We start from the raw sequence: 27819 nt of genomic DNA on the forward strand, positions 1-27819 counted from the left end.
AATTTACAAGATGAACTGGGAGCATCTTACAGTGCTATAAAGTATAGAAGTCCTAAAAAAAAGAATACCCATAGTAATGGGACTTATCAAGGGGGACAAGAGCCAATGGAAGAATTCCTAATGGTCAAAGATGGAACAATTTGAGCAACAAAATAAATAAAGTAGTATTGGATTATAATCTAGAATATGAAATAAATATCCATGAGTCTGTGCCAATATCAATAAGTGATTAATAACTGTGAGAGACTAGACAAATCTCCTATGCAGAATTCCAAATAATTTGCATAGATCCTCTGTTCTTAAGGTGGTGGAACAAATCTCCAGTTTTTTTTTTTAAACTTTTTACTTTGCATTGAAGCATAGCTGATTAACAATGTTCTGATAGTTTCAGGCAGACAGCAAATGGACACAGCCATAGATACACATGTATCTGTTCTCAAGTTCTCTAATTCTTAAGTGTGGTTTGTGCATGTTGACTTTCTCCCTAAGAATGCAGTATGGAAAGGAGGGAAAGGGAAACTTTATAGTGGAGAAATCTGACCAACCAGGTGCTCAGGATGGTGATAAGTCATGCTGATAGTAGATACTCTCGGTATGATGTGATGAGAATAGTCTTTTACTTGTGATCTTCCTCCCCACATAACCTATAACTATGGTCTAAGCATGAGAACAATATTACACAGATCTGAATTGAGAGATATTATACAAAATATCTGACAAATACTCCTTGACACTGTCAAAGATGTCAAAAACAAGAAAACTTTGAGAATTTTTCTCAGCCAAGAGGAGCTAACAGAGACATGGTGACTAATTGTAATGTCAAACCCGGATGGAATCCTGGAACAAAAAAGAACATGAATTAAACAGTAATGAAATCTGAATGAAGTATGGACATTAGTTAAAAATTTTGTATCAATATTCACTCATTCACTGTGACAAATACATCATACTAATGTAAGATGTCAATAGGGAAGAGTGGGTATGAGGTATATGGGAACTCTACTATCTTTATAACTTTTCATTAAACCTAAAACCAAAAGAGAACTTTTATTTAAAAATTCCTATTCCAAGTTTCACCCTACAGTGTTAAATCAGAATATCTGGGGTGTGAGCAAGGCATTGGTATTTTATTTTTTTAAGATCCCAAGTGATAACTATATGCAGCATAGTTTGGGAACCTCTAGGGCAGATGTCTCTGAGGCATGGAGGCTATATTTTGGCATTGCTCAATTCATTTAAAATGGTCCAAACTAAATAAAAGTGTTCCTTCTATTTTATAGCTTTGTGAGGCTGAATTTTTAATAATGAATGTGATAAAAATAAAGTACTGGAACAAGTTGCCCATTTGAGCACCACTTGATGCTACACCATTAACCATGGAGCCACTAATTGACAAATGTATCAAGCATATAATTACAAACAATATTATATCTTAAAATAAAATTTCTCTTGTAATTTTCCTGAAATTGAAATAAAAAAAAATTCACATGTGTACTCTTTCCTCTATCTGGTCTCAATCCCCCTAACTAGAGTATATCATGATGTTCTAGTGGATCCATTTTCCACCCCTTTTTGATCTATTCTGTGCTCCCTGAGGCTGACTGTCTGGATTGCAATATGCAGGGTCCCATGCCCTCTGACTTACAGCTGGGTTCATGCAGGATGGAGGAGGTGGGTAGGGTACTGTGTGCCCCGTTCTTTCCCTTCCTCATCAAAGTTCTATCAGTGGCTGCATTTGTCGTCAGTCCAGTTTCTGTCATCTCCAGCTCTCACTTAACTCTGGAGACACTGTTCCCTTTCCTTAGCCCTTCAGGTCCCAAGGAAGTAATGGCTTCCTGTTGTGGCTACTTTCTGGGTAACTCACCATTTTTTTTTTTTTTGGTTGGATTTTAAAAAATAGTCTCTACACTGAAATATTTTTAGTTTCACCCTTAGAAAGTGCCATCGCCCTGTCAGAATTATGATGGAAACAATCAGTGTATCATTGTCTACTCTTGGTAATTGGAAATGATGACCACTCCCTTAAAAAAAGAAAAAAGTTGAGATAATGGTCTGCCTACTACATTGGCCTTAAAATGTCCTTTATTTTGTGAAGGTATGTGGCTAGGAGAGTACATTATTTTCCCTAAATCTTTACTTGGCAAAGAACAAGTTGGCAAACATATGCTGGTTCACCACACATTTTTGAAATTTCACTTTTGAAATCCAGAGTGTGGGAACCATTGATCTAAATGAGTATTTAACTTTGAAACATTCAGGGAATTCAACTGTTACTCATTTTACCACAAGAATCTTACAAATCTAATGAAAGACGCCAACGTGAAAGTTGTCATGGCAGGCACTCAAGTTACTGGGGTTCAGTTGTTTATATAACTGATGGTCTCACTCCTGGTAAAGAGGGAAATAGTATCAGGGGAAAACAGAAGGAACTATAAAAATTGAAGTGGTTATTTTCTGCATCTTTCAGTATTGCATGTCATTGGAGATCTGATTGGGGAAGGGCTAAAGGAAAAGATATGGGTGCATCTGGAAGTTTTAGCAGGAAGTTGAAAAGACTTTTCCATCATTTGTGGTTTTGGTGACAGTGACCTAGAACTTCTATATTCACAGATCCAGAAACATCTGATTTGAACTATTCCAATTCTTTTTTTTATTATAAATAATTACAGAGACTTATTTATAGATGACTCCATTGCTAAGCAACACGTATTAGACATTTGTGTTTACTGGTGTTTCAAATGAAACGTGTTTCATAATGTCAAGAACAGTCAATTTATAACTGAAACAAAATCTCTGAAGTGCCCTGTTCTTGGTAGAGGAAATAGGGTGTATATTTATCACAGTTCAGTCTCCTTGACTTTCAAATTAGTCTATGTTGGGAATGAGATATCCTTTTTTGTTGTGTTTTATCACATTTAATTTGGACTACAAAGGCACTGACGTATTTGGGGTTTTTTGTTTGTTTTCATCTGTTTAAAATCATTTTTTTTTTTTCTTTCAGTAGAATTTTTATTTTATTTTAATTAATTTATTTTTAAATTGAAGGATAATTGCTTTACAGAATTTTGTTGTTTTCTGTCAAACATCAACATGAATTAGCCATAGGTTTTGTTTTTATACTCATTACTTTCTTTCTTTTCATTTAACATAAGAAAGACACAAAGCAATCTTTTAAAATTCATTATTTCTTTTATATACTTTTAAAAGGGAGCTTTAGAAAGGTCAAATAGCTTTGTCATTAGAGGAATTTTTTTTTTTTCTCACACAGCTAAAATCCAGACACAATCTATTGTTTACATAGCATGAAACAAGAATTGGTAAACTCAAGGATTTTCTTTCTCTTTACATTTCTACTACCAAAACAAATTAACATAGAAACTTTAAACCTTGATATATTTTCTCCTTTATCTGGTGGTAAAGACTGACCAATGAAAAGCCTAGTTATGTCAGGAACTATGTTTTCTACCTTGTGGAGAGATTCAGCTGGTAATGGGAATGAAGCCCACACATGCTAGGAAGCAGACAGGAGAGACTGAGAAGTTACTGGTGGTTTTAGGGTTATTGAAGAACAGCAACATGTTTGCTCTTCCTGTTATTTGACCATTCAATTTTACCTGATTGCATGAAATAAAAATCCCTCCTTTTGGCTATTATGTTGGGTTAGCTAATTACGACTGAATTAGCTCAAGTATAAAGAGGGACTTAAATAAAGATCCCAAGGTAGCTCCAGACTTAGAAAATTGATCAGTGGGGCTTCAGGAAGATGGGAGTAGGCACTCATGCAGGCACCCAGAGCCTAGGACCAGGAGTTAGGTACCGTTGAGACTCACTTTCCCCTCATGTGGCCTTTGTGGAGGAATCGTTTGATGTATTACCTGCTGTTTTCTCCCCAGTATTTATCCCTTAACCCTCTTCCATTCATGGACATTGTTATGTCCATTGCCACAGAAGGAGATGTTATAGCAGACTGTGTTTGAGTCTCAGAAACAGAGACTAGGAGCCAATTCAAGTTCTGAGCACTAGGAAAGCTTTCCCAAGTTAGGAGGAGAAGAAGAATGCTAAGAGGGAAGCAAGGAGAGCTAAGTTGGTGTGCCACGGAGAAAGAGGCCCTGCACCCACAGATGATTCCATCACTAAGCAGCACACAGTGACCATTTGTGTTTATTGGTATTTTAACTTAATATTTTTCATCCTATCAAGTACAGCCAATCTATAATTGAAACAAAAATTTTGAAGTATCCTCTGAAGTTTGTATCAGAGGACTGAATCCCACGGGGGAGCGGTAACAGACACTCCCAATGAATCTGGGGGGACTCCAAGAGTTGAGAGAATCACAGAGTAGGAATAGCCACTGCCCTTTAACTCCTAGGTAGAGATCGGGATGGAGAAAAGGCCCCAGAGCTATTGGCAACTTGGGGCAGCGTGGGACAGTACGTAGGAATGGCCGTGTGATGAAGGCAGTCAAACCTGCAGCATCCTTGTAAAGTTCCAGGTTAACTCACTTACAGTATAGGAGCAGTAGAATAATTCCTGAGCGTAGCATACACATGGTTCTGGGCCCTGGAAAGCCTCACCAAGGTACCTATAGCCCAGAGAGGTGTTGGTGTACACCTCAGCATACTTCAGAAAGGCTTCAGGGGCAAATAAGGAGAGTCATTAATCCTGAAGTGACCTCTGGCACGAACCCATGCAGATCAGCACCTGAAAAACTGACAAGAGTCAGATGCCAAATTCAACAGATGACAAGGATCAGTACCTTTGTTTATCCTGGGCCCTGCTTTCCCTTCCCCACCACTGTCCCCTGTTTAGAAGTTAAGAGGAAGAAATAGGACCGGGCATTCACTGAGGTTTCAGTTCAGTTCAGTTCAGTCGCTCAGTCGTGTCTGACTCTTAGCGACACCATGAACCACAGCACGCCAGGCCTCCCTGTCCATCACCAGCTCCCGGAGTTCATTCAAACTCATGTCCATCGAGTCGGTGATGCCATCCAGCCACCTCATTCTCTGTAGTCCCCGTCTCCTCCTACCCCCAATCGCTCCCAGCATCAGAGTCTTTTCCAGTGAGTCAACTCGTCACATGAGGTGGCCAAAGTATTGGAGTTTCAGCTTTAGCATAAGTCCTTCCAATGAATACCCAGGATTGATCTCCTCTAGAATGGACTGGTTGGATCTCCTTGCAGTCCAAGGGACTCTCAAGAGTCTTCTCCAGCACCACAGTTCAAAAGCATCAATTCTTCGGCGATCAGCTTTCTTCACTGAAGTTTAGTTTCTATCAATTGGTAAAACAGGATTTCATTGAAAAAAATCAAGCTCATTGGCATAAAAAAAGTTGACATACTTTCTCAACACCTGCTTATGTGGCTTGTAATTCAAATTCTGTCTTCTACTGCAGACTGTGCTTATTCCTGTGGTAGAGAGGCTGGCTGCTGGCAAATGCAGCTCACAACCACACAGAGTCATATCTGGGGAAAAAGCACTTCATCTTCCCTTCGACTCCCACCCCAGGGACCCATCCCAGCTTTTATTGGCAAAGTCTCAGGAGGACAACTTTGACTGGCCTTCCTCTAGTCATGGCCCTACCTCAGTGACCAGTTACAGAGCCAGGAGTGTAAGATTCTACCATAGATCTGGTTTGGACGACATGCTTCTGTAGCCTTGGAAGCCAGTTTGCTGTAACTGGCAGCCCCAACAGCATCCACGTGCCTGAAGTCAGGGAGGAGCAGTTCCTCTGCCAAAAGGAGACTCTTTGACAAGAGAAGAGGAGAAAGGGAGGTGGCTGATGAAATAGTGCATATCCTCTATAATCTGTTTGTGTTGGGTACCAGTTTGGCGTCTGTGTGTGCTCTGTGCTCAGATGTATCCAACTCTTTGTAACCCTACAGACAGCAGCCTGCTAGGCTCTTCTGTTTGTGGGGTTTTCCAGGTAAGAATACTGGAGTGGGTTGCCATTTCCTCCTCCAGGGGTATCTTCCCAACCCAGGGATTGAACCCATGCCCTCTGTGTCACCTGCATCGACTTCTTTACCACTGAGCTACCTGGAAAGCCCTATTAATCTGGTAGGACAATGCTAATAAAGGTTTCCTTAATGCCACATTGGTATGATCAAGGAAAGTAACTAAAATAATGAACAGGATACTTCATCATTTACAGCCTAATAGTTTAGTGTTAGAACCAGGCCTCTGAAAAAAAAAAAGACGAAACCTCCCACAATACTTTGTCTTTTCATTGTAAATTTGTAAATTTCGCATCAGTTTAACTATGAAACTTGGTTTATAGGCCAGCGAACATGCGCTGGTGCTTTTTGCTCTCAAATCCCATTACCCTCATGCAGAGAACAAAGTGCTTTGTGCTATGTGAAAATCACAGCACATGTGTACTGATCATTGGGCTTCCCAGGTGATCAGTGTTAAAGCATCTGGCTGCCAATGAACACAGGGGATGTGGGTTTGATCATGGGTCAGGAAGATCCCCTGCAGGAGGAAATGGCAACCCACTCCAGTATTCTTGCCTGAAAAAAATCCCATAGACAGAGGAGCCTGGTGTACTGCAGTTCATAGGGTAGGTAGCAAAGAGTCGGATACGACTGAGCGACTGAGCACACATGCTTGTGCCAATCATCAGGATTATTGGAGATATTGACCACTTTCTCTTAAGATCCATAGGAACTTAAATCTGAAAAGTATTTCTATGAAAATTTCATTCAGCTGCATGATTCTGAAATGATTCTAGTTCATTCACAGCAGCATTTTCAGGCAACTGTCTGGCAGTAATTTCCTGACATTTATTCTCTTAATTTACTTGTAGTCTTTCAGATCAAAGAAATAATAATTACTTTGGATTAAGCATGAGATTTGAAGAACTCTGTAATTTCTCTTACACCTTGATGCCCACTTTTGGTAAAGAGGTACAAAGCTAATAAATATGAAGATATAGCATGAAATACTGAACTAATGTAATAAAAGATAAATTCCTTGAGGAAAAGTCATATTTTAGTCCAGGTTCTGCTACTAATTTTACAATTGGAATGAAAGAAGTTTTATTCTTGGTAGTAAATTGTAAGCAAATAATCTGACTGATTTACCTTTCAACTAGAATTAGATTCTTGGTCACAGTTCAAAAGCCACTGAGAGGAAATTCCTTGCTGATCCAGGGATTAGGATACCATGCTTCCACTGCACTAAGATCCTTCATGCCATATGGCATGGCCAGAAAACAAACAAACAAAAATGGCTGCTGTGAAACTCCTGGGTGTTTATATAGGCTCAAGAGTGTATTATACAGCATGGAGAATAAAGCCAATATTGTGTAATATCTGTAATGAAAAGTACCCTTTCAAAATTGTGTAAGAAAAAAAATAAGACTAAATAGCTGCTATGACTTCCATTGGTATTATATACCTTCTTAGGTAGTCAGGAGTAATGCAATTTTCCCTTATTTATGTTGGCAGCATTCTAAAGAGAGAGAGAGAAAAAAAAGATGTTCCAATAGATTAGGAGCTCATTTAGATGAGTTACAGGTAGGGCCTGCTGGCCAGTGAAGAGCACCTGACAGTACCTGGGTTGCCCCAGGACTTAAGGAGTATCTGAATGACTCTAGTTCCCAGGAATAGATTTCAAAGAATGGATGATCTTACATAGATATTTTCTAATAACTTTTTCCTCTACAAAAGTAACATATGATCATTTTAGATAACTTAGAAAGGGACAAATAGCCAACAAAACAATCTCCTAAATTAGATAATCTAGAGATAGCTACTGGAGAAGGCAATGGCAAGCCACTCCAGTACTCTTGCCTAGAAAATCCCATGGATGGAGGAGCCTGGTAGGCTGCAGTCCGTGGGGTTGCTAAGGGTTGGACATGACTGAGCGACTTCACTTTCACTTTTCACTTTCACACATTGGAGGAGGAAATGGCAACCCACTCCAGTGTTCTTGTCTGGAGAATCCCAGGGATGAGGGAGCCTGGTGGGCTTCCGTCTATGGGGTCACACAGAGTCAGACACGACTTAAGTGACTTAGCAGCAGCAGCAGCAGCAGCAGAGATAGCTACTGGAAACATTTTGGTATATTTCTCTTCTTTTTTCCTGTGCCTCTATAATCTAAAATCCACTGAGATTGTGTATGTATTTAACTCCTATAATATATATGCCATGGACAGTTAGAATAAAATTCTCTTGGGTATATGAATTTTAAACAGTGCAATAGGTAAACAATCATTGTGAAGTACTTATTCATAAACAAGCATTTTTTTTTGTTTTTGTTCTTTTAATTATGCAAATGGAAAACTACAAGATTTGCTTCTTATTCTTCAGTCCAATGCATATTAATTGAGTAATTTCTACATCCAAGATAATGTGATAAACACATGTCCAATTAAAAACAGAATCAAAAATTTGTAAGACACAACTTTGGCTCTCAGAGTTGCATTTTATATAGATACATATACAACTAACCTCTAATCAGAGAGTGCTTCATTATAAAAGAGACAAAATAAATTTCCAAATGATCGTGGGCCAGAAAGAGATGAGTTCCAATTTGGGGGTCAGTTAACTGACCCAAGATGGGTCAAATAAGGTTGATGTATTGGCCAGTTGATCTTGGTGTATGGTTAAGATTTCAACCAGCAGATGATGACAGTAGGTAATGGTTGAGGGAAAGGTGATGTAGAATGGAGGAAGAACATTCAGTATGGAACAGCATGAACACTCTAAGTTATTTGGTTAGGGTGAAATCAATTCTCTTCCCATTTCCTGTTTTCCAGGAGTGCACAGGTGACTTACACCTATCTGGTCATCATATTCTAAGTCATTGGCTACCATGACTGGTTCAGATATGGGCTTGTGACCCACATAAATCAATGGATGAGACTCAGTTTGGTAGATATTAATACATTGATTGATGGTTTATAATTGTAAGAATAGAAGAATAAGAAGAAAACCTAAAGAGGGAAGAGGTGAACCAGGAGAGAGTGGCATCATTGAAATCATTGTTTGTAAAGAGTTTCAAATGACAGCAAAAGAGACACAGATGTATATAACAGTCTTTTGGACTCTGTGGGAGAGGGCGAGGGTGGGATGATTTTATGTATATTATCAAAAAAGAAAAAAGAAAGAAATGATGCATCAGTATAATGAGATTAACAGTTGAAACTATCAACCAAGATACTTGGACAAAATATTTTATTCATTTTAACTGACTTCGGGTATGATTGTTCCCAGCAGGATTTGTATCTGTGTAAATAGTCATATAATGATATATATATATTTTAAAGATGAGATAGGTGATCTCGTTATGTTCTTTTTTAAATCAAAGATTTCTTTTTAGGGATTTTTTTCCTTCACTTGGGAAAATACTGAATGAGTCAGGGTGCTAATCTGTTTTGCAATAGTAAATCCTATCTTCTTATTACAGAGATGTTTTTCACTGCGGTGATAATTGCTTAGTTTATTGGTAGTGATTTATTTTTACTCATCTATTTATTCAACAACTCTTTATCAAGCTTCAGATATGCATCAGACATGGTGCCAGAGGAAATGAGATTCAAATGTGTCCCCTAACCTAGACTGTAAGCTCCATAGGAGCTCATGACTCAGAGCTTGCTGCCTTGCAGACATTCTGTGTGATACTTGCACACAGTATCAGAAATCCATACATATGGATGTGGGATTTATTTATACATTAATTTAACAATGGGGAATCTATGCTTGGCCTTCAAATACTGCCTGTGACTCAAACACGAAATAAAGACTTGGGCCTTTGAACTTCTTTTCCTTACAACAGTTATTCCTCATGAACCCAGGTTTAATGACACTTATTTTTAGCATTTCACAGTAAAATAATTCATTATACTTAGTTTTGATACAATCTTAAATGGTGGTCCTGGAATGACACTGTCATACCACAGTAGACAATAATTTTGGTACCTATTAGTTAACCAGTTTTAGTGTGTTGAGTGGTGACTTCTCTCTAACATATTTCCACATCCTAAACTCCAGTACCTGTGAATGTGACCTTATTTGGAAAAGGGTCTTTGCTGAGCAAATAGGTAAACTCTTTTTTTGTGTGTGTGTATGTATGACTATGCTGGGTCTTCTAGTTGTTGCAAGAGGGCTTCGTTGCTCTGAGACATGTGGGATCTTAGTTCCTGCACCAGGGATCGATCTCACATCCCTTGCATTGGAAGGCGGCTTCTTAATCACTGAATTGCCAGGGAAGTCCCAAGTGAAGATGAGTTGAGATCATCCTGATCATCTGGATGGTTTCCATATCCAAAGACAAATGTCTTTACAGAAGACAGAAAAGAAGACACAGATACAGAGGAGAAGGCCATGAGAAGATGGACAGAGACTGGAGAGAGTTAGCTGTAAGCCAACAGAGTTCTCGGAGAAGGCAATGGCAAGCCACTCCAGTACACTTGCCTAGAAAATCCCATGGATGGAAGAGCCTGGTAGGCTGCAATCCGTGGGGTCGCTAAGGGTCGGACACGACTGAGCGACTTCACTTTCATTTTTCACTTTCACACATTGGAGGAGGAAATGGCAACCCACTCCAGTGTTCTTGCCTGGAGAATCCCGGGGACGGGGGAGCCTGGTGGGCTTCCGTCTATGGGGTCACACAGAGTCGGACACGACTGAAGTGACTTAGCAGCAGCAGCAGCAGCAACAGAGTTCTGGAGCCACCAGAAGCTGAATGAGCAAAGGAAGGATTCTCTCCTAAGGCTTTGGGAGGAGTATGGACCTGATAACACCCTGACTTTGGACTTCTGGCCTCCAGAACAGTGAACAATTACATTTCTGGTGTATTAAGCATTGAGTCTGTGGTCATTTGTTAAGGCAATCCTAGAAAACTCAAATGCTAGTTAGTTCATATCAAATAATTTAGGATTCTGTTGTACTGTTTAATTTTGCAACAATTTGGGGAAGTCAGTATCTCTACTCTAATTCTTGTTTTCATCCAGTGAAAATGTTTGTCTCCATTAAAGTGGCACTGGTCCTGGGAGGATATTCCTCTCTGGGGAAAGTTCCATTTACAAAGCTCCAGGCGTTGGCCAAGTAAGTGGCTGGGTTGGGGAGCAGGGAGGCATTGCTCCCGGCTCTACCTGTCTCTGGGGTAAGTAATCTCTGTGTCTCTGATGCCTTATCCTGTGAGGGTGTTAGGCAACTTCATTTCTAGAGACCTTTGAAAATGAGCCATTCACCCAATCTAGAGTAGTTTATTCTCTTTTATTCTTTCTTCCACACTCCTTTGGTTTCCTTCATATACTCATCACAATTGGTAATTAGATGAATACTTGCTTGTCATAGCTTCAAGTTCAAGGAACATAGTAACTGCACTTAGCATGTTGTGCGTCACTCTGTAGGGTCTCAACAAAAAATGTATTAATAAATAAATCAGTGAGTGAACACTTTGAGTGGAGAACAAAAAAGTGCTTATTACTTTGGGGTTGCAATCAGACTGGTCAAGGACGGATTTTTTTAAACTTACTACGTCATACACCATTGAATTTCAAGACTGAAAAGAATCATGCCTTCCTGACGACAAGCATGACCAAATTGAATCTTTCTTGGTGACAGGAAACTCACTACCTCACCACTTCTGATCTTTCCATTTCGCTTTTCTTTCCCACTCCCTTCAGTTATGGAGATCTTTACTGTAGCATTTGGCACACCTGATGCACAAAGGCCTGGACATCTGGAAGTAGGAGGGACAGAGGGAATCCCAATGCCCAGCCCAGGGTCTGAGACCCGCGGTTCAGTGTGGGCACTGTAGCTGACTCTTGGGGAAAGTAGCGGTGCCACCTTTCTCGTGGGTTTGCCTGGACTCTAGGCTTCCTTGCGGGCAGGGGGTGCTTCTTTCCAAACTCCTCGCTTTTCCTCCTTGTGCCCGCCACCAGGGGCAGCCGCATCCCCGCTGCCACCCCCGTCACCTAGGCGGCCGGCCCGGGAAGCGGTGGCGGAGGGCGCCGGGCGCTGGGCGGCCACCCGGCTCTGCCCCGACCTCTCTCTTCCGACTCCCGCCTCTCCCTCCGCTCCCCCTCGGCCCCTCCTTCCACACTCCGCTGCCTCCTGGCCGGAGAGCTTCCCGGCACCTTCCGCGACGGGTTAGGTGCCGCGCCACCGCAGAGCCCACGCCGTCCGAGCGCGAGCGACGCAGGTGTCCGATTCCCCGCGCCGCCGGCATCTTCGCCTCCGCCTGGGTGGGACCTGCCTGGGCCTCGAGGTGGGCTCCAGCTCTCCCTGCCACCCCCACCGCTCCCTCTTCCTGCACCTGGCCAGGCGAGGAGCCAGGCGCCCAGGCGCGCGCGCGGGCGGCCGGAGCCCGCGAGCCACCTGGGGTCCGAGAGGCCGGGGCGGGTCCGGCGGTGTCCCCCGAGGGTCGGCGGGGACGCTTGTTCCCCCGGGGCGGGCGCTGCGGAGTAACCCTGGGCGAGGAGCATCGGGGCGCGCGGCCGAGGGCATTCGGCCCAGCCTGGGCGCGAACCTGCCTGGCGCCCCCGAAAGGATTTGCCACCCGGCCAACTTCTTTTCCAGGTCTCCTCGCTACTTTGGAAACTGAAGGGACTGCGACGGAAACCAGTAAGCCCTGGGGCCCGGAGGAGGAAAGATTTGTTGGTTTGGATGACAAAAGAAAAACAAATGTGCTGTAGGAGTGGTTTAGCCCAGAGCTTCTGTTTCCACCATCTAAGCTCTCCCCGAGCATATTAATACAGCAAAACAAAACAACAAAACCCAATCCCAACCAAAGCACTTATTTCAAGGAAATTGTAGGTGTGACGAAAAGAGACCCAGCTGAGGAGTCACTTTGGAAACCCCAGGTAGGATGAGGCCATATAAGAAAGTCATTATTTGGGGTGCTATTTCTAGAACTTGGGTTTGCAAGGACAAGAGGAGACTGGCTCTTTTAAGCCAGAGGGGGTTCATTATATTGAGGGGCTGCCTCGAGTGTCCTCTGTTAACCTTCATTTCCTCAAGTTTTAAAGTATGTTGAGACAAATGCTCTTTCAGAGCTCTGGACTAGGAGTCAGAAAATCTGGCTTTTGGTATGATTTGTATTTACGTGACAGCTGTGGTTCATTTAACCTCTTTGGGTCTCTGTTCCCTCATTTGTCAAGTTAGAGGGTTGGATTACAATTCTGAGGGCCTCTTGATAATATCTAAGATATTTCCCAGCTTAAAAATTTATAATTCTTTGACTTTTTAACATTTACAAACATTACTAGGTTTGTAATTTAATGAAATTTAAAAAAATCTGTGTTGGTCTTGGCATTTTTTTGTAATATGCACTTATGGTTTATGCGTTTAAGGCTTTTCAACCAAAATATGAAGTGAAAAACACTTTTTTAGCTTAGAAATATATAGTTTATATGTGAATATTTAGGTCATTCAGTCTAGCTTAAAGAATCACATTCAACTTGAAGTTAATATTTGCAACACTGCAACAAAAACATGTAGCTTTACTGTAGTACCTATTCACTTTCAGTATGGTATATTTGGAGGAAATAAAAATTGTTTTACCTTTCCTGTCAATTTCTGTTCTTGAACAGTGTTTGTTACTTTTTAGCGTGATATTGTGTGCAGAATATTAAAAACTGGTTTCAGAACACTTTAGAGCCTGTCTGAAATTAAGCTCAATAGCATAGATGCCAATTTTAGTAATGCATTTTAGTTGTCTTGGAATGAATCCCAGAAAAATAGCAGAGTTTAACTAAACAGATAAGCTAGAAATTAGGAATTGACACACACACACACACAAAGTTGTACAGCAAGTGTGTACTATAAAGTGTCACTGATATTTTTATTTCCTTTTGATGAAAAGCAGACAACAATCAACTGTTGACTTGTTTTAGCAGACAGAATGTTAGGATAGCTTTTGTTGTTACTTGTAATTCAAAATTATTTGAGACTTAGTCATCAGTAGTTAGGATAGGTTTATAAATAAATGTCTGTGGCTCTTTTTGATGGTGTTGATCTAAAATAAAATAATGTGTTGACACCCTGCACATGCTCTTTCTTCTGTTTGGGAGAGTGGAATAAATTTGAAGCAGTCTTTTATGAGGGCTTCCCAGGTGGCTCTAGCAGTAAAGAACCTGCTTACCTATGCAAGAGACATGAGATGATGCGTAGTTCCCTGGGTCAGGAAGATCCCCTGAAGGGATCCAGGGGATCTTAGTAGGGAAGGCAACCTACTCCAGTATTCTTGCCTGGAAAATCCCATGGACAGAGGAGCCTGGTGGGCTATAGTTCATAGACTCTCAGAGTCGGATTTGACTGAAGTGATTTAGTACGCACCTACTCTTTTATAAACACATTTAAATATATTTTCCTCGCCTTTTCACCTTTGGACTGGAAGTGCCATCAATTATTCAGGCATTTGTCTTCCATCGTAGTCTCTGGTGAAGTAGATAATCATCACCTTTGAAAGAGATTCCCAAAGAGTTAAGGAAATTTGTTGTTGAATAAACAGAGAGTAGTAGAACTCAAATATCCTGGCTTCTAGTCTCTTGGAAAACAACTGAAAACAGTGGATGGACCTGCTCACAGTCCAACTCATTCATGGTTTGGGAGGGCCATTCTAGTTGGCAGAAGCTCTGCTTCTCTTTTGTAATGAAATTACCGAGAGAAAACAGCCGTGTCTTCAGTTAGATCACTGTTATATAACTAAAAGTTTTGTGTTTGTGAAGGGCAGTATCCCAAGGGGGGGGTCTTAGAAATAGAACTTAAAAAATATCCAGAGAAAGGAAAGAATTGCCTTGGCAGATACTGTACTGCATTTTTCATACTGAGAGCCAAATGCATACTAAAAAACATGTCCTGTGGAGTTAAAAATGAAGAAAAGGGCTTACAGTCTGCTCTAATTCTTTTAAGATTTTTATGTGATTTACAAATTCCATTTTTAATTAAATTACAAGTGTTCACCTCCTGGACAGACCTAGTACATATAACCTTTTGGCATTTCAATTCAAATTTGGTCTGGTTGTAATTTGAAGTATTCCTCCTCAAGTATTTTTTAAAACTTCTGTAACTCCATAGTGATATTACTTGTCTTTTCATACACATGATCTTATTAATCTGTAAATACTTTGAACTATGGCATATACAGGGAGAAGAGTACATAAAACAAATGTTGGCACTGGTTTACAAATAGTATAGCAAATCACTCTAACCGATGAGTTCAGTTGCTCAATTGTGTCCGACTCTTTGTGACCCCATGAACTGCAGCATGCCAGGCTTCCCTGTCCATCACCAACTCCTGGAGCCTGCTCAAACTCATACCCATTGAGTTGGTGATGTCATCCAGCCTTCTCATCCTCTGTCATCCCCTTCTCTTCTTGCCTTCAATTTTTCCCGGCATGAGGGTCTTTTCCAGTGAGTCAGTTCTTCACATCAGGTGGCCAAAGTATTGGAGTTTCAGCTTCAGCATCAGTCCTTCCAATGACTATTCAGGACTGATTTCCTTTAGAATGGACTGGTTTGTGATTGTAACCGTTTTGTAATTGTAACAGGTAATTCAAGGCAAATACTCATTATTCACCATACAAATAAGAGAACATGCCAATACCCAGAAACTTTTTGCTTCTTCCTTCCTAATCACAGTTTTCCTTTTACTTAAAAAATTATATGCACACAGGAGACATCCTTTCATAGATTCTCTTGGTTAAGATTACGTTTATGAGACTAAGCCATTTCCTCTCCCTTTTAAAGCATTAACTTTTAAAAAGAGATGTCTATATTCCCTATCATTTGATTCCTTTTTCACATTCTCTCTTAAACCTACTTCTGTCACTCTTGTTTTCAGTACTCTGCCCACTGTCACCGGTGACATCACCTTTCCCAAATTCAATGGTCAGTTGTCACCTTTGATCTTACGTCACCTGTTGGTAGCATTGTCAGTTATCACCCTTTGCTCTCTGTGCTATTTCCTTGTTGGCCTCCAGGATACCATGTATTCCTGATTTTTCCTGCTTCTTCACGAGCCATTACTTTCTGTCCCCTTTGCTGCTCTCTCTTCTGCTCTCAGAGGTTTTAACCTTAGATTGTCTTCAGCTCTAGTCCTTGGGAGTTCTTTTCTGTCTACACTCTTTGATGATTTCATGCAATCTCTATATTTGTGCACTGATGACTCCAAAATGATAGGTGAAACTTTGAGTTATCTCCCTGAACTTTAGCCTTCCATGTCTAAAGACCTGCCTGCTCAACATTTCCACTTGGATGTCTAGCAGAGATCTCCAGTTCAACATGCTCCAAGTGGAATCTTCACCTCACCCAAGCCCTCTCTTCAGCCTTCCCTATCTTCATCCTTCACGTTGCTCAGGCCAAAACCTGGGAGTCATCTTTGATATCTCCCATTCCCTCATATCTTAGATGTAATATGTCAGGAAGTCCTCTTTGGTCTATCTTCAAAATAATTCCTGAATATAGTTACTCTTATCACCTCTATGGCTGACATCCAAATCTGAGCTGCCATCCTGTCCCACATGGATTATTGTAAGGACCTCCTAACTGGTCTCCCTGCTTTCATCCTTTGCCCTCCATAATCCAGTCTCAAATTGTAATCAGAGCTCTGCTTACAACATATGGCAGATCATGTCACTGTTTTCCTCCAGAATCTCCAATCTCAAATGTTCCTTAGAATTACCTACAATGTGCTACCTATTTTTCCCTCTCCTTTTTATCTATCTGATCTCATTTTCTTTGCCATTTCTCTTATTCACTTAGTTCCAGCCACACTGGTCTCCTTGCTATTCTTTGAGTATATCAGAGACCGTCTTTGCTCTGACTGGGATGCTCTTCTCCCAGATATCCACATAATCTATTACTTTCACTTGTTTCAAATTTTTGTTCAGTTGTCTCCTTTTCAATGAGGTCTATTCTGGTGATTGTATTTTAAATTGCACATCTTACCTTGCAAAACACTTTCCCATTCCTTAGCTTTTCCTCATGTTCTTACCACATTTAAAAATACTTACTGACTTCTTATTAATCATTTTTCCCTGTTTTATTTTTATTAGAATGCAGATTCCATGAGGGTGGATTTTTTTTTTTCCTGTTTTATTCACTGCTGTATCCCTAGTACCTGAAATGGAGCCAGGCACGTAAGGAGAGCTTAGTAACTTTTTTGTTGTTGTTGATTGAATGCTGTTGCTGACATTGACTGTTTGTTCATTTTTATTACTGGATATATTTTGTTTTATGAAGATAATACTTTTATTTTTTACTCATTATAATTAAGGATATTTGGATCATTTTTACTCGCTCCTTCCCTCTCTCCCTTTTTCCTTTCCTTCTTTCTCTTTTCTTTTTTCTCCCTTCCTCCCTCCCTTTGTCCTTCCTCCCTTCCCCTCTCTCCTCCTTCCTCCTTCTATCTTCTCCCTCTCTCCTTCCCTCCTTTCCTGCCTTCCCTCCCTCCCTTTCTTTTACTGTCATACATAAACCACCCATGATTCTTCTTCTATAGATGTCATGGTGCTTAGATGTAGGAGTTTCCTTTTGTTGTTCAGTTGCTCAGTGACTCTTTGTGACACCATGGATTGCAGCATGCCAGGCTTCCCTGTCCTTTACTGTCTCCTGGAGTTTGCTCAGACTTATGTCCATTGAGTTGGTGATGTCATCCAACCATCTCGTCCTCTGTGTCTTTAGAGTATAAAGCTCTTAGTCAAATTACTAGATCACAGGGCCTGCAGATGTCAGCTTTATTAGATAATGCCATGCTTTTCCAGCATGTTTCTACCCATTTATGTTACTACTTTCATTCTTCCACATCTCTGCCAAAATTTAGTGTTATCAGAAACTTTAATTTTTGCCCATGTAGTGGGTATGTATTATCTCACTGCCTTTTGTTTCTTTAACTACTAGTGAGATGGAGCCCAGTATCTGTAAAAATAGACTAGGTTATGCTTTGGTAGCAAATTATCCCCAAATCTCATTGACTTAATGTGATAAAGATTTATTTGTCATTCAAATAAAGTTTCCTCTGGTTTAGGACATTTCTCCAGCACAACTATTTTCAGAAACTTAGAAGTCTAAATTCAGGAAACTGCTATCATTCTGTCAAATCTGGAACATAGGACTTTTCCAGTTGAGGTAGTGTGGAGAAAATTGTGGATAATTGTGAACTAACTTTATTTTTTTTTCTTATACATTTACCATTCAAATTAACTTTATTTTTTTCCCATTTATTTTATTTTGATTGGAGGCTAATTATTTTACAATATTATATTGGTTGGTTTTGCCATACCTTGACATGAATCTGCCCTTTGGAAGTGACATGAATGATTTGCACTCACATTTTAGATGCAAAAGAAATCCTAACTTCAAGGAGACAGGGAAGGTTAATCCTCTGTGCTAAAAGGAAAAATGAAGGCGAATACTGCTTATCTATTTTTGTGTTAATAAGATACCCCCAAATTTAGTGGCTTAAAACAACAAATACTTATTATTGATATTTTCAAATACCTAGTGTTAGCATATGTGTGGGTCTGTTTCTGAGCTTTGTATTTGTCCTTTATGTCTCTTTCTGTAATTACCGCAGGTTTAAATTGTCTTGCTATCTGGTAAATGGGGGAGTAAATCCTCCCTCTTGGTCCAGTTTTTTCAGGAGTGCTATAGCATTCCTTGGCCCTTTATCTTTCCATATATGTTTTTCAGATCGGCTTATCAAGTTCTAAAAAGTTTGTTAGGAATTTAATGGAGATTTCATTGAGATTGTTTTGAGTCTATAAACAATTAAAAGGAAATCGATACTCTGTAAATATTCAGTTTTAGAATACATGATTGTCTCTCAATATATTTAGATCTTCTCTAACATGACAATATTATAATAATATTATAATAGTATAATTTTTCTCTTAGGAGTCCTTGAACATTTTGTTCTATTTATTTACAGAAACTGCATATTTTTGAAATTATCTTAAATGGTATCTTTTCAAAAAATTCATTGTCTTTTTGCTACTGCCATAGAGAAATAAACTAGACCTCTGAAAGTATTTTAAAAGCAGTAGTTTTTGGACTATAATTCATACATCATAAAATTTTCCTTTTATAGTGTACAAATCACTGGTTTTTAGTACATGAACACAATTATGTAACCATCACCAGTATTTAATTTTAAAGCATTATTATTACGCCCCAAAACAACCCCATATGCCTTAGCAGTCACTCCCTATGCTCCCTTCTCTGAACCCTGGAAATTATTGATTTACTTTCTGTGTCTATGGGTTGCCTGTTCTGGACAATTTATATGAATAAAATCATAGGGGCTTTGGTGACCAGATTCTTTCACTTAGCATGCTATTTTTAAGATTTATCCATGCTGTATCATGGATCAGTACTTCATTCTTTTTTTTAATCATAAAAGAACATTTTCTTGGGGTTTACATTAAAAACATGATTCCATGGAAATACTTCATTCTTTTTATGGCCAAATAATATTTTAATATATGGATACACCACATTTTGTTCATTCACTCATCAGTTGATGAATATTTGGGTATTTTCCACTTTTTGACTCTTATGAATAGTGCTGTTACTAATATTTGCATACATGTTTTTGTGTGAACATGTTTTCATCTCTTGGGTATATACCTAGGAGTAAAATTGCTCAGTCATATGGCAACATTATGTTTAACATTTGAAAATCTGCCTATTTTCCAAAGCAGTTTTCAACATTTTATATTCCCACCAGCAAAGTATTAACAGGGGTTTCAATTTCTCCATCTCCTTGTCAACACTTGTTACCATCCAGAACTTTAAAATATCATAGTGAATGTGAAGTGATACTCATTATGGTTTTGACTTGCATTTTCTGATGACTGATGATCTTGAGCATTTTTTTCATGTGCTTGTTGGCCATGAAAAGATATTTATATATCTTTTTTGAGAAATGTTCTTTGCTTGTATATTAATTGGATTACTTGTCTATTTTTGTGGTTGTTATGAGAGTTCTTTATATAGTATATGATCTCTTTTAAGATATAGAATTTCAAATATTTTCTCCCATCCTGTGGGTGTTTCACTTATTTGAAGGTATCCTTTGAAGCCCCAAAGTTTTACATTTTAATTAAGCCTAGTTTATCTATTTTTATACTTAATTTTGGTGTCATATCTAAAAAGCCATTACCTAATTCAGGGTTGAAGAGTTTTACTTCTATGTTTTACTTATAAGACTATTATAGTTTTAGCTTTTATATTTCAGTTTTTGATTACTTTGAGTACATATATAGAGTGAAGGAAAGGACCAATTTCTTTCTTTTGCATCTGGATATCTACTTGTCATATCTCCATTTATTGAAAAGACAATTCTTTCCTCATATCTAGATGTCTTGTTAAAAACCATTTTAAAGGTTTATTTCTGGACTCTCAGCTTTATTCCATTGCTCTACTTATGTCCTTTTATGAGGTACCACATTGTCTTGATTCAGTAGAGTTCAGTTCAGTCGCTCAATTGTGTCCGACTCTTTGTGACCCCATGAACTGCAGCACGCCAGACTTCCCTGTCCATCATCAACTCCTGGAGTTTGCGCAAACTCCTGTCCATTGAGTCAGTGATGCCATCCAACCATGTCATCCTCTGTCATCCCCTTCTCCTGCCTTCAATCTTTCCCAGCATCAGGATCTTTTCCAAAGAGTCAGTTCTTCACATCAGGTGGCCAAAGAATTGGAGTTTCAGCTTCAGCATCAGTCCTTCCAATGAATATTCAGGACTGATTTCCTTTAGGTTGGACTGGTTAGATCTTCTTGCAGTCCAAGGGATTCTCAAAAGTCTTCTCCAACACCACAGTTCAAGAGCATCAATTCTTTGGTGCTCAGCTTTCCTTATAGTCCAACTCTCACATCTATACATGACTACTGGAAAAGCCATAGCTTTGACTAGACAGATCTTTGTCAGCAAAGTAATGTCTCTGCTTTTTAATATGCTGTCTAGGATTGTCATAGCTTTTCTTCCAAGGAGCAAGCATCTTTTAATTTCGTGGCTACAGTCACCATCTGCAGTGGTTTTGGAGCCCAGGAATATAAAGTCTGTAAATGTTTCCATGGTTTCCCCATCTATTTGCCATGAAGTGATGGGATCAGATGCCATGGTCTTAGTTTGATTGTCTTGATTACTGTAGCTTTGAAGCAAATTTTGAAATTAGAAGTGAATCCTCCAATTTGTTCTTCTTTTTCAATATTGTTTTAGCTATTCCCTTGTGAATACATATGGATTTTAGAATCAGCTTGTAAATGTCGATACAAATATCACTATAAATTTGAAGGGATTATATTGAATCAAATTCAGAAGTATTACCATCTTAATAAAAGTTCTTTCAGTCTATGAACACGGGGTGTTTTTCCATTTATTTAGGTATTCTTTAATTTCTTTCAGTGATGTTTTATAGTATCCATTATATAAATAATTACACTTCTTTTGTTGAAAATGTTAAGTCTAATTCTTTCTGATGCTATAGGAAATGAAATTGTCTTTTAATTTTATCTCAAATTGTTCATTGCTAATTCAAAGAAATAGAAATTATTTTTGTGTATTGATTTTGTATTCTGCAACCTTGCTGAACATATACAGAAATAGCAAGGATCTAACAGAAGCAGAAGAGTTAAGAAAACGTGGCAAGAATACACAGAAGAACTATACAGAAAAGGTCTTAATGATCTGAACAACATGATGGTGTGGTCACTCACTTAGAACCAGCCATCTTGGAGTCTGAAGTCAAGTGGTCATTAGGAAGCATTACTGTGAACAAAACTAGTGGAAGTGATGGAATTCTAGATGAGCTTTTTAAAATTCTAAAAGATGATGCTGTTAAAATGCTACACTCAGTATATTAACAAATTGGAAAACTCAGCAGAGACCACACAGAACTGGAAAAAGTCAGTCTTCATTCCAGTCCCAAAGAAGGGCAATGCCAAAGAATGTTCAAACTGTTGCACAGTTGCACTCATTTCACATCCTAGCAAGGTAATGCTAAAAATCTTTCAAGCTAAGCTTCAGCAGTACATGAACCAAGAACTTACAGATGTACAAGCTGAATTTAGAAAAGACAAAAGAACCAGAGATCAAATTGCCAACATCTGTTGGATCATAGAAAAAGCAAGGAAATTCCAGAAAAACATCTACATCTACTTCATCAACTACCTTATAGCTTTTGACTGTGTGGATCACAACAAGCTGGAAAATTCTGAGAGATGGGAATACCGGACCACCTGACCTGCCTCCTGAGAAATCTGTATGCAGGTCAAGAAGCAACAGTTAGAACTGGACATGGAAAAATGAACTGGTTCAAAATTGGGAAAGGCATATGTCAAGGCTGCATATTGTCACCCTGCTTATTTAACTTATATGCAGAGTATATCATGTGAAATGCTGGGCTGGATGAATCACAAACTGAAATTAGGATTGAAAGGAGAAATATCGACAGTCTCAGATATGCAGATGATACCATTCTAATGGCAGAAAGTGAAGAGGAACTAAAGATCCTCTTGATGAGGGTGAAAGAGGAGAGTGAAAAAGCTGGTTTAAAACTCTACATTTAAAATACTAGGATTGTGGCACCTGGTCCCATCACTTCATGGCAAATAGATGGCAAACAAGGAGATGCAGTGACAGATTTTATTTTCTTGGGCTCCAGAATCACTGCGAATGGTGACTGCAGCTATGAAATTAAAAGACACTTGCTCCTTGGAAGAAAAGGTATGACAAATCTAGACAGTATATTAAAAAGCATAGACATTACTTTGCAACAAAGATCCATCTAGTCAAAGTTATGGTTTTTCCAGTAGTCATGTATGGATGTGAGAGTTGGACCATAAAGAAGACAGCACTGAAGAATTGATGCTGTTGAATTATGGTGCTGGAGAAGACTCTTGAGAGTTCCTTGGACAGTAAATAGACCAAACCAGTCAATCCTGAAGGGAATCAACCCTGAATATTCATTAGAAGGACTGGTGCTGAAGCTGCAGGACACTGGCCACCTGAAGCTAAGAGCCAACTCATTGGAAAAGACCCTGATGCTGGGATAGATTGAGGGCAGGAGGTGAAGGGGGCGACAAAGGATGAGTTGGTTTGATGGTTCAATGGACATGAGTTTGAACAAACTCTGGGAGATAGTGAAAGACAAGAAGCCCAGAATGCTGTAATTTCTGGGGTTGCAAATAGATATGACTTAATGACTGAACATGACCTGCCTCTTGAGAAACCTGTATGCAGGTCAGGAAGCAACAGTCAGAACTGGACATATACCAACAGACTGGTTCCAAATAGGAAAAGGAGTACGTCAAGGTTGTATATTGTCACCCTGCTTATTTAACTTATCATGAGGAACGCTGGGCTGGAAGAAGCACAAGCTGGAATCAAGATTGCCGGGAGAAATATCAATAACCTCAGATATGCAGATGACACCACCCTTATGGCAGAATGTGAAGAGGAACTAAAAAGCCTCTTGATGAAAGTGAAAGAGGAGGGTGAAAAGGTTGGCTTGAAGCTCAACATTCAGAAAACAAAGATCATGGCATCTGGTCCCATCACTTCATGGGAAATAGATGGGGAAACAGTGGAAACAGTGTCAGACTTTATTTTTTTGGGCTCCAAAATCACTGTGGATGCTGATTGCAGCCAGGAAATTAAAAGACGCTTACTCCTTGGAAGGAAAGTTATGACCAGCCTAGATAGCATATTAAAAAGCAGAGACATTACTTTGCCAACAAAGGTCCGTCTAGTCAAAGCTATGGTTTTTCCAGTGGTCATGTATGGATGTGAGAGTTGGACTGTGAAGAAAGCTGATCGCCGAAGAATTGATGCTTTTGAACTGTGGTGTTGGAGAAGACTCTTGAGAGTCCCTTGGACTGCAAGGAGATCCAGCCGGTCCATTCTAAAGGAGATCAGTCCTGGGTGTTCATTGGAAGGACTGATGCTAAAGCTGAAACTCCAATACTTTGGCCCCCTCATGCGTCGAGTTGACTCACTGGAAAAGAATCTGATGCTAGGAAGAATTGGGGGTGGTAGGAGACGGGGAAGACAGAGAATGAGATGGCTGGATGGCATCACCGACTCAATGGACATGAGTTTAAGTGAACTCCGGGAGTTGGTGATGGACAGGGAGGCCTGGCGTGCTGTGATTCATGGGGTCGCAAAGAGTCGGACATGACTGAGTGACTGAACTGAACTGAACTGAATGACTGAACAACAACAGAAATATTTTTTTGTGTGTGAATTCCTTAGTATTTTCTACATACAAGATCATGTCATTTGAGAATAAAGATAGTTTTACTTCTCTCTTTCTTTTATTTTAAGAGGCACAAAGAATTTATTTATTTATTTATTTATTTTTATGTAGTTAATTTATTTTTTATTGGAGGCAAATTATTTTACAATATTATATTGGTTGGTTTTGCCATACATTGATATGAATTTGCCCCGGGTTTACATAAGTTTCCCCTCCTGAACCCCCCTCCCACCTCCCTCCTCCCTTTATCCTCCCTCTGGGTCATCCCCGCATGCCAGCCCCGAGCATCCTATAACATGCATCGACCCTGAACTAGTGATTCGTTTCACATATGATAACATACATGTTTCAATGCCATTCTCCCAAATCATCCCACCCTCACCCTCTCCCATAGAGTCCCAAAGACTGTTCTATACATCTGTGTCTCTTTTGCTGTCTCGTATACAGGGTTATCATTTGCATCTTTCTAAATTCCATATATATGTGTTAGTATACTGTATTGGTGTTTTTCTTTCTGGCTTACTTCACTCTGTATAATAGGCTCCAGTTTCATCCACCTCATTAGAACTGATTCAAATGTATTCTTTTTAATGGCTGAATAATACTCCATTGTGTATATGTACCAAAGCTTTCTTATCCATTCGTCTGCAGATGGACATCTAGGTTGCTTCCATGTCCTGGCGATTATAAACAGTGCTGCAATGAACATTGGAGTACACGTGTCTCTTTCAATTCTGGTTTCCTCGGTGTGTATGCCCAGGAGTGCAATTGCTGGATCATATGGCAGTTCTATTTCCAATTTTTTGAGGAATCTCCACACTGTTCTCCATAGTGGCTGTACTAGTTTGCATTCCCACCAACAGTGTAAGAGGGTTCCTTTCTCTCCACATCCTCTCCAGCATTTATTGCATGTAGACTTTTGGATAGCAGCCATTCTGACTGGTGTGAAATGGTATCTCATTGTGGTTTTGATTTGCATCTCTCTGATTATGAGGGATGTTGAGCATTTTTTCATGTGTTTGTTAGCCATCTTTATGTCTTCTTTGGAGAAATGTCTGTTTAGTTCTTTGGCCCATTTTTTGATTGGGTCATTTATTTTTCTGGAATTGAGCTGCAGGAGCTGCTTGTATAATTTGGAGATTAATCCTTTATCAGTTGCTTCATTTGCTATTATTTTCTCCCATTCTGAAGGCTGTCTTTTCACCTTGCTTATAGTTTCCTTTGCTGTGCAGAAGCTTTTGATTTTAATTAGGTCCCATTTGTTTATTTTTGCTTTTATTTCCAATATTCTGGGAGGTGGGTCATGGAGGATCCTGCTGTGATTTATGTCGGAGAGTGTTTTGCCTACGTTCTCCTCTAGGAGTTTTATAGTTTCTGGTCTTACATTTAGCTCTCTAATCCATTTTGAGTTTATTTTGGTGTATGGTGTTAGGAAGTGTTCTAGTTTCATTCTTTTACAAGTGGCTGACCAGTTTTCCCAGCACCACTTGTTAAAGAGACTGTCTTTTCTCCATTTTATATTCTTGCCTCCTTTGTCAAAGATGAGGTGTCCATAGATGCGTGGATTTATCTCTGGGCTTTCTATTTTGTTCCATTGATCTATATTTCTGCCTTTATGCCAGTACCATACTGTCTTGATGACTGTGGCTTTGTAGTAGAGCCTGAAGTCCGGCAGGTTAATTCCCCCAGTTCCATTTTTCTTCCTCAAGATTGCTTTGGCTATTCGAGGTTTTTTGTATTTCCATACAAATTGTGAGATTATTTGTTCTAGTTCTGTGAAAAATATCTTTGGTAGCTTGATAGGGATTGCATTGAATGTATAAATTATTTTGGGTAGTATACTCATTTTTACAATATTTATTCTTCCAATCCATGAACATGGTATATTTCTCCATCTATTAGTGTCCTCTTTGATTGCTTTCAGTAGTGTTTTATAGTTCTATGTACAAGTCTTTTGTTTCCTTAGGTAGATATATTCCTAAGTATTTAATTCTTTTCGTTGCAACAGTGAATGGAATAGTTTCCTTAATTTCTCTTTCTATTTTCTCATTATTAGTGTATAGGAATGCAAGGGATTTCTGTGTGTTGATTTTATATCCTGCAACATTACTGTAATCATTGATTAGCTCTAGTAGTTTTCTGGTAGAGTCTCTAGGGTTTTCTGTGTAGAGGATCATGTCATCAGCAAACAGTGAAAGTTTTACTTCTTCTTTTCCAATTTGTATTCCTTTTATGTCTTTTTCTGCTCTGATTGCTGTAGCCAAAACTTCCAGAACTATGTTGAATAGTAGTGGTGAGAGTGGGCACCCTTGTCTTGTTCCTGAATTTAGGGGAAATGCTTTCAGTTTTTCACCATTGAGGATAATGTTTGCTGTGGATTTGTCATATATAGCTTTTATTATGTTGAGGTATGTCCCTTCTATTCCCACTTTCTGGAGGGTTTTTATCATAAATGGATGTTGAATTTTGTTGAAGGCTTTCTCTGCATCTATTGAGATAATCATATGATTTTTATTTTTCAGTTTGTTAATGTGGTGTATTACGTTGACTGATTTGCGGATATTGAAGAATCCTTTCATTCCTGGGATAAAGCCCACTTGGTCATGATGTATGATCTTCTTAATATGCTGTTGGATTCTGATTGCTAGAATTTTGTTAAGGATTTTTGCATCTATGTTCATCAGTGATATTGGCCTGTAGTTTTCTTTTTTTGTGGGGTCTTTACCAGGTTTTGGGATTAGGGTGATGGTGGCCTCATAGAATGAGTTTGGAAGTTTCCTTCCTCAGCAATTTTCTGGAAGAGTTTTGAGTAGAATAGGTGTTAGCTCTTCTCTAAATTTTTGGTAGAATTCAGCTGTGAAGCCGTCTGGACCTGGGCTTTTGTTTGCTGGGAGATTTTTGATTACAGTTTCAATTTCTGTGCTTGTGATGGGTCTGTTCAGATTTTCTATTTCTTCCTGGTTCAGTTTTGGAAAGTTGTATTTTTCTAGGAATTTGTCCATTTCTTCCAGGTTATTCATTTTATTGCCATATAATTCCTGATAGTATTCTCTAATAATCCTTTGTATTTCTGTGTTGTCAGTTGTGATCTCTCCATTTTCATTTCTAATTTTATTGATTTGGTTCTTCTCCCTTTGTTTCTTGATAAGTCTGGCTAGTGGTTTGTCAATTTTATTTACCTTCTCAAAGAACCAGCTTTTGGCTTTGTTGATTTTTGCTATAGTCTCTTTTGTTTCTTTTGCATTTATCTCTGCCCTAATTTTTACAATTTCTTTCCTTCTACTGACCCTGGGGTTCTTCATTTCTTCCTTTTCTAGTTGCTTTAGATGTAGAGTTAGGTTATTTAGTTGACTTTTTTCTTGTTTCTTGAGGTGTGCCTGTATTGCTATGAACTTCCCCCTTAGCACTGCTTTTACAGTGTCCCAGAGGTTTTGGGTTGTTGTGTTTTCATTTTCATTCATTTCTATGCATATTTTCATTTCTCTTTTGATTTCTTCTATGATTTGTTCGTTGTTCAGCAGCGTGTTGTTCAGCTTCCATATGTTGGCATGTTTAATAGTTTTTCTCCCATAATTGAGATCTAATTTTACTGCATTGTGGTCAGAAAAG

General features: G+C 39.2%; 1 protein-coding gene across 1 annotated transcript in view; it reads left to right on the top strand.

Annotated features, from left to right (window-relative positions):
• Nucleotides 1-11945: 11945 nt before the first annotated feature.
• LEPR (leptin receptor) overlaps nucleotides 11946-27819 on the top strand; it is a 111805-nt gene continuing 95931 nt past the window's right edge. Inside the window, exons 1-2 of the mRNA XM_088835360.1 lie at nucleotides 11946-12218; nucleotides 12530-12813. The gene's annotated coding sequence lies outside the window, so the exon portion shown is untranslated. The remainder of the gene's footprint in view (nucleotides 12219-12529; nucleotides 12814-27819) is intronic.

The sequence above is a fragment of the Moschus berezovskii genome, chromosome 4 (genome assembly GCF_049115385.1).
Source record: "Moschus berezovskii isolate FMDL1 chromosome 4, NW_MosBer_1.0, whole genome shotgun sequence".
Classification (NCBI taxonomy): Eukaryota; Metazoa; Chordata; class Mammalia; order Artiodactyla; family Moschidae; genus Moschus; species Moschus berezovskii.